General features: G+C 34.2%; 1 long non-coding RNA gene across 1 annotated transcript; it reads right to left on the reverse strand.

Annotated features, from left to right (window-relative positions):
- Positions 1 to 986: 986 nt before the first annotated feature.
- On the reverse strand, positions 987 to 6,404 carry LOC140685542 (uncharacterized). The gene is made up of 4 exons (XR_012058802.1): positions 6,302 to 6,404; positions 5,712 to 5,810; positions 3,473 to 3,539; positions 987 to 1,053 (listed from the first exon to the last, which is right to left on the reverse strand). It is a non-coding gene; the product is annotated as an uncharacterized lncRNA (long non-coding RNA).
- Between the last annotated feature and the right edge of the window lie 690 nt (positions 6,405 to 7,094).

The following is a 7,094-nucleotide window of genomic DNA, read 5'->3' on the forward strand; positions in this document are numbered from 1 at the left end:
AAGTCATTGTTCTGTTACGAAGCAAGCAGGGAAAAATGAATATTTGGGAAGTTCCCAACAGACCCAGCCACAGCCTCCAAGACTTCAGACTTCTTTAACACAGCAAGGATTCTTCATTACCCATTTTGGCAACCAGCACAATGTATGACATGTTAAAGATGCTCAGAAACTGGTAGAAGGAACCCTGAGTAAATGAATGGATGGAGTCTTCCACGACACTGGCAGCGGTGACTCCCCTGTTGGCTTAAACAGGAAATGACCCTAAATTAAATAGTCTAAGTATCATGCAAGGGCCTGTGGGCTTTATTAAGCCCAGAAAGGTAAATCAAATCTTTTACAACTTTAAAATACACTATCCTTAGAATCATTCACTCAATTCTGCCTAGATATGATATACAGCAAATGTTATGGGAGCATTTAGGAGATCAAAGACCAGAAGATGAATTGAAAATGACTTATTTATTAAATATCTGACACATAAGTTTCTATTGTATATTTTAATTTTAGAGTATAATCTACTATCTGTACAAGTTGTACATAATTTGAAAGAGATGCAAATGATATCCTTAGAGAATCTAAGTTCGTAAGACCAAAAGTATTTTCACATAAGAGACAAACATATTCTATAAGAGAGCTGTGTTTTTTGTTTTCCTTAGGTGTCAATATCTAATAAGTTTACAGAGAAGCAGTACTTGTGTTATAGCCCTAAGATCTCTGTGAATCTTGGAGCTTTATTTTTTTGGTTACGTTCCTCAGAAAAAGATAAATCCTCTGAGGATGTTCTTCCTTGGTAATTCCACGAGCTCTTATCTTTTACCAAAACGTGAAAGTTCTCATGATTAGGATTTGCTTGCTAAAAAAATTAATAATATAGTAAATAATAATAACCTTTATACACATATATGCATACATATATATAAAAAACAAGTGACTGTCATACGTAGAATCTGAAGAAGTGTTTCTCCAAACACTCAGTTTCTATGGAGAGATGGAATGATCGTGGTTGAGTTTTGTTTCAAGATGGCAGGTAAATGCCATAAGTCTTTTCAAAACCTACAGAAAAACAGTGAAAATTCTCGTAAGGTAGGAAATAATTTGCAAAAAGTGAAAAGGTGTTAGCATGTAGAGACTCTCAAGAAGTGTGCCAAGAAAAACTCGGTAAACAATTCTGAGTCCATGAAAGGGACTCTACAAATGATGAGTATTAATTAATCACAATGTTATTTTTAAATAGACTGTGGAAAACTCAGATTTTCTGTAGAAAAATTGCCTGGGTTTCCAAGTGTTAAAATTATAGGAAGGATGCGTTTTCTTTTGTGAAGTCTGCGTCAGCCCCCGAGACATCAGGCGTGACTAGGATTTGTCTTCTCCCACAGAATGAAATCTGATTTATACTTTACACTTACATAATCATGCATACCTGTTTTTTATGTTTATTTTACAGACCCGCCGAATGCACTTTGTGTGCATGAGTGTTCATGTGCCCTGATATACATCTAGATATTTGTAGATAGGTATAACAACTTCCTCCAGATCTGATCTGTATTTCCTTGACAAACTAACCAAACTTTTCCAGTAACCACAACAGCAGTGGTTAAAGTGAAAGAAAACAGCCAGTTTAATCAATGTTTGTCTGCTGAGCTGTCTTGGAAATACAGGGAACCACATAGTACTGTGACTATTTTTCAATATAATGTCCTATTTCCACTTCCAATGTAATGCTTATTGTTTCATCATAGAGTGAAATGGAATGTAGCCTTCCAAAAGTTCATTTCATCTCAGTATTGGAAAAAAATTCCAGACTTTGTAGTGATGCTTCAGAGCCTTTCTTTTTCTTCAGCATGATGTGGGGGTAGCACAGGGAGAAAGCCAGGATGGAATCAGCTATTACTCATTTTAATTATAGTTTTTAACAGTAGTAAGTATTTTAAGTTTCAGTTAACATAGCTCCTGACCACAATATATATTTAGAAAATTTTTTGTGGAAGGAATGGTTAAATAGTATGCACCAAATCTGAAATGTGTAGAAAAATGGTGCAAGACCTCTTAAATCTTGAGACCAGAGAGAAATATTTTCACAGGATCTGCATAAAGAGTCAGTGTTATCCATAATGTCCCCAGGTTAATTCTAATAGTGAATTTCATTAGGCGGTGTCTTTATTCCCCCTGAATAGAAGCAGATGATAGCTTGTCAATTATCTGCATTCAGCACAGCAGAAATACATAGAGGCTAAAACGAGCAATCCCAGTGTGCAGCCTTCTCGTCATCTAATTTGATCTTAGGGCAGAATTTGGATTACCCAAGGCAGGAATTTCCAAAATTTAGTATGCAAAAGAGTTACCTGAAGTGATTATGAAAAGTGATATTTCCAAGGCTTTGATTCCAGAGTCTCTAATTTGATGGGTTACATAGAATGGGGTCCCTAAATACTTTTTAGTATAATTCCTGTTAATGCTTGATAAACGCTAATATATAGGAGCAGTGACTGTGTCTCCTTATTTCTCAGATGTCAGCTTTTGACGATAAATGTCAACCAGGGGGTGGAAGTCATATTCAACTGCAATAAACAAGAGTGCAGAGATCCCATTTTGCTGATTAAGAGTAAACATGAATGTTTTAAATTTAAGCAGAGTAGAGGTTTGGGTTGACAATTTAAAAAAATATTTGGGAACTAACAAGGACACCTGGCTAAATAGGAACTTGACACGATTTCAAGTTAAGACTTTCATTAGAAAACATATCTGATGTTCATCAGTTTACAAATGCATGGGTTGTAGAGATACCATGATTCTGTGCTGTAAAGTCTGGGCACAAGTTTGGGCCTTTAAAAGTTTAAAAACAAGTGGTAATTGCCTAGTGCGACCACAAAATGAAAAACAGATTCAATACAGAGTCCACAAAACAAGAGCAACCATATCTGTGATGTCCGTGTGTGCACATATACATTAAGTAAATTGGTTGACATGATAGACTATAATTTTAAAGGCCAATTAACTTTTGGAGGACTATGTTCAAAAACTTTAATTTAAAAATATTTGATGAACCACTCCTTTATAAATATTTAAGGACTGGAATCAATTGTTGAGACTATTTTAGGTTAAAAATGACAAAAACATAAAAATATATAGATATTTGTATTTTTGCCAGCTTAGAAAATAGGAAAGTGTATATATACACACATATGCATTACATATGCACATGCATTTTACATGTTTATATTCTAATTTATAGATCAAAGTTATCAAATCATGAAGGCATGAGTTTAAAAAACAAACATTTTTGGCCTGTCAGATTTGGTATTTGGCCTGCCAGGAGATTGTTGCTTTTGACCCTGAACCCCTTGGGAATATTAAGGTCTTCACAGACATCATTTTCTGCCTGGTCTCTATTGACATTGAACAACTTAGCTATTGGTGGTCTCTCAGGGTCAAAATCTAGAGAAAGATCAATAAAAGCTGCAAACAATCTCACCTTGTTTTGACAGAATTCAGAAGGTGAGAGAAAGTACAACGTGCATCTCAACTGTTGACTTCTGTGCCTGGGCTCATAGTTCAAAAAAAAAAAAAGAACTTCAATAGTTAAAATAAGAAAACCATCAGAGAATCATTAACTTGTATGCTTAAGAATAATTATGAGAAATTCTGATGCACTCACATCTCAACCACCTCATCTTTTAAGAAAAAAAATTAGTTTTTATTTTTTCCAGTTTTATGGAGGTACAAATAACAAAATTTATATATATTAGGATATATAATGTGATATTTTAAGTATACCCATGCAATGATTACCACAACAAGGAAATTAACATATACATCACCTCACATAGTACTTTACATGTTATCTGGTAAGAACACTTAAGTTGGAGAAGGTGTGGGGTGGGGAGGGAACCTTTATACGCTGGTGGAAATATAAATTGATATAGCTATAATGAAACACAGTATGAAGCTTCCTCAAAAAATTAAAAATAGAACTACCATACAATCCAACAATCTCACTGGTATGTATCCAAATGAAATGAAGACAGGATATGTAAGAGGCATCTGTACTCCAATGTTCATTGTAGCATTATTCACAATATTGATGATATGGAAATAACCTAAGTGCTCAATGGCTAAAAGAATAAAGAAATTGTGAAGAATTCAATAGCTAAAAAAACACACTACAGAGGATGAATATTGGACAAAGTCATACAGAAGAATACAAAGTGATTTGGAAAATAGAATGATGGAAATCATCCAAGGAGAACATCAAAAAAAATTTTTTTAATGAAAACAGTTTAAGAGATCTTTGGGATAACATCAAGCATGCCAACATTCACACTATAGGGGCTCCAGAAGAAGAGAGAAAGGGAGATTAAAAATATATTTGAGGAAATTATTGCTGAAAACTTCCCAAACCTGAAAAAGGAAATGGATATCTAGGTCCAGTGAAACACAGAGGGTTCCAAGCCAAATGAACCCAAGCAGACCCACACCATGACATACCGTAATTAAAACAGCAAAATTTAAAGAGAATTCTAAAGACAGCAAGAGAAAGTCATATACCAGGGAACCCCCATAAAGCCATCATCTGATTTTTCTGCAGAATATTACAGGCCAGAAGGGAATAGCATGGCATGTCCAAATTGCTGAAAGGGAAAATCCTGCAACCTAGAATAATCTGCCCAGCAGGGTTATCATTTCAAATCAAAGGAGAAAGAACTTCTCAGACAAGTGAAAAGTAAAAGTGTTCAATAGTATACCAACCCAAAGAGAAATATTAGTGTCTTCTCTAATGGAAAAAAAGAAAGGGAAAAATCCCACTGGGAAAGGCAAATATATAGTAAGAGCTGAGGATCAACCATTTAAATAAACTAGTATGAATATTAGAAGACCAAGAAAAAATTGTAAAAGCAACTTTAATTACAATAAACAGTTCAGGGATAAACATGCAGATGTGAAATATGACATCAAAAACAGGTTTACAAAGTCAGATTACTTGGGTCTTCATCTTGGCTCCACTGCTGCTTTGCTTTGTCACTTAGAGAATTATTCTGAGCCTCAGTCCTCACTTCTATACTGTAGATACACTTGTGGTTTATCATTATTTACTTATTTTGATAGCCACAGTGTTTCGACTTAAACTTCTCTTTATGGCAGCATTTGAACCAGATAAACTCAATGGATTATATAAATAAGCCTTACTATCAAATATTTTAAAATATAACTGTTATTCCAGTAATTTCATTTCCATGATTCTATTCCAAAGAATAATTGTCTCAAAATACATGTCACAAATTTTCATTATAGGGTTATTTATGACAAAAATTAGAAACATTAAATTTCCAGCAATAAGCCATGATTTAAACACATCAGATTAAATCTATGAAACATTTTTTCTAAGAATACATTTTAAGATGCTGATAATATAGTAAAAGTAAAAAAAAAACTTACAAAGACAAAATTGTATATACTTTGTGGCTCAAGTTTATTTAAAATGTGAATAGTATTTACTTACGTATGTACGTATAGGTCTGCCTCATCTGTACCTATGTGGATATAATGACACCAAAATGGTAACAGTGGCTACATGTGGTTGATGACAGTATTTGTTTCCCTCCTCCTTCCTCTCTTTTGTGTCCTCTTGCTCCTTCTTTGTATTTCTAAATATGCTATGTTGCTTGAACGAGGCATGTTATGGGATAGGAGAGCTGTATATGACACAAATTCACCTTGACAGAAAGGAGAATGGCACCTTTCCTTCTGCTGTCCTCCTGGGTCACACCTGCGCATGTCTTCTCCTGACGAGACAGAGCTCTATCTGTCATTGCCTGGAAGGACAGGTGGCATGGTTTTGTCACACTAGCATGCAATCTGCTTTGACCTTTGGTCACAAATACCTAAATGTAAATCTTGGTCATTAGCAAAAATAAGCCAGTACTCAAGTGTTTCCTAGTTAATGAGAGTTAACTGTTAGTAAAAGTTTATAAGGGAGCCTCCTTTTGTGAATTCTGGATAAAATCATTGTATAGTAAAGCACGTATTTGGTAGAGATCAAGGGCAGCACAGCCCAAAGGTGTTAAGACTGCGCTTTATAACTATTATTATTTTGGGATCAGTCAGCTATTGATAAGTTAGTTAGCTTGTTAGAAATTATAGTGATTTCTGGCAACAACTTTAAAAAATTGATCCATTAGTTAATCCAGGTAACAAATTTATCCTACTTCCAAAAACCTCCCATTTTATAATTACTAACCTGAAGTTACTGATAATTTTATTATTTTGTATCAATAAACCAACCTAACAAGTTTTCCATACTTACTGAGTTGAAAACAGTTTTACGTAGTTGGAAAAAAATACATTCTTTATATATCACACACATAAAGCCTACTTCCCTAACTCACTGGAGGGAGAAAAAAAGTTAAGTGTTCTCATTACAGGAGATATATTTGTTCTTGTTTCAAATCATCTAAATTCTAAAGCTTTTGTACAGTCCCGATCTTGTTTCTATGGTTACCATGGAAAAGAATGCATGTTATTACACACAAACCTGCTATTTTAAGAATGACCAAAAAGGGTAAGAAACCACACACGCATTTCCATTATTTTTAACTGAGGTCATCTCAAGATTAGGGGAATAAAGAATAAAGTGGGAAGTGAAAGTCAAAAGGGAAAATAAAAGGAGAAATGTGCACAGAAATCTCTGAACACAATATTAAACTATTATATCCCCAAGGACATAAAGCACACTGTGTGTGTGTGTCGTGTATGTGTGTGAGTGTACTTTAAAACCATGTAAATCGATGAGGAGTAAGTTTGATGGTAGGGCAATGAGTTTTAAAGATGACCTTCTACAGTATGAACCTGGAAAGGAAATTTTGTTTCTCTATTCAACCATTAAGATAATACTGAATTCTTGTTAATTGTTATTTCAAAGTTGATGAACAAGAGAAAAGATGAGGAAGAGAAAAGATCATAAAACAGAAAACTTTTGAATGCAGAACAAAAAAATACAATATGTAATTTTTATCCTAAGGAAGATTATTGTGTGTTTGTCTATGAAAACTCAAGCTAAAAGTAACATGCTATATTAGATGTTAAACTGTGAGGGCTCA

Source organism: Vicugna pacos, chromosome 14, assembly GCF_048564905.1.
Source record: "Vicugna pacos chromosome 14, VicPac4, whole genome shotgun sequence".
Classification (NCBI taxonomy): Eukaryota; Metazoa; Chordata; class Mammalia; order Artiodactyla; family Camelidae; genus Vicugna; species Vicugna pacos.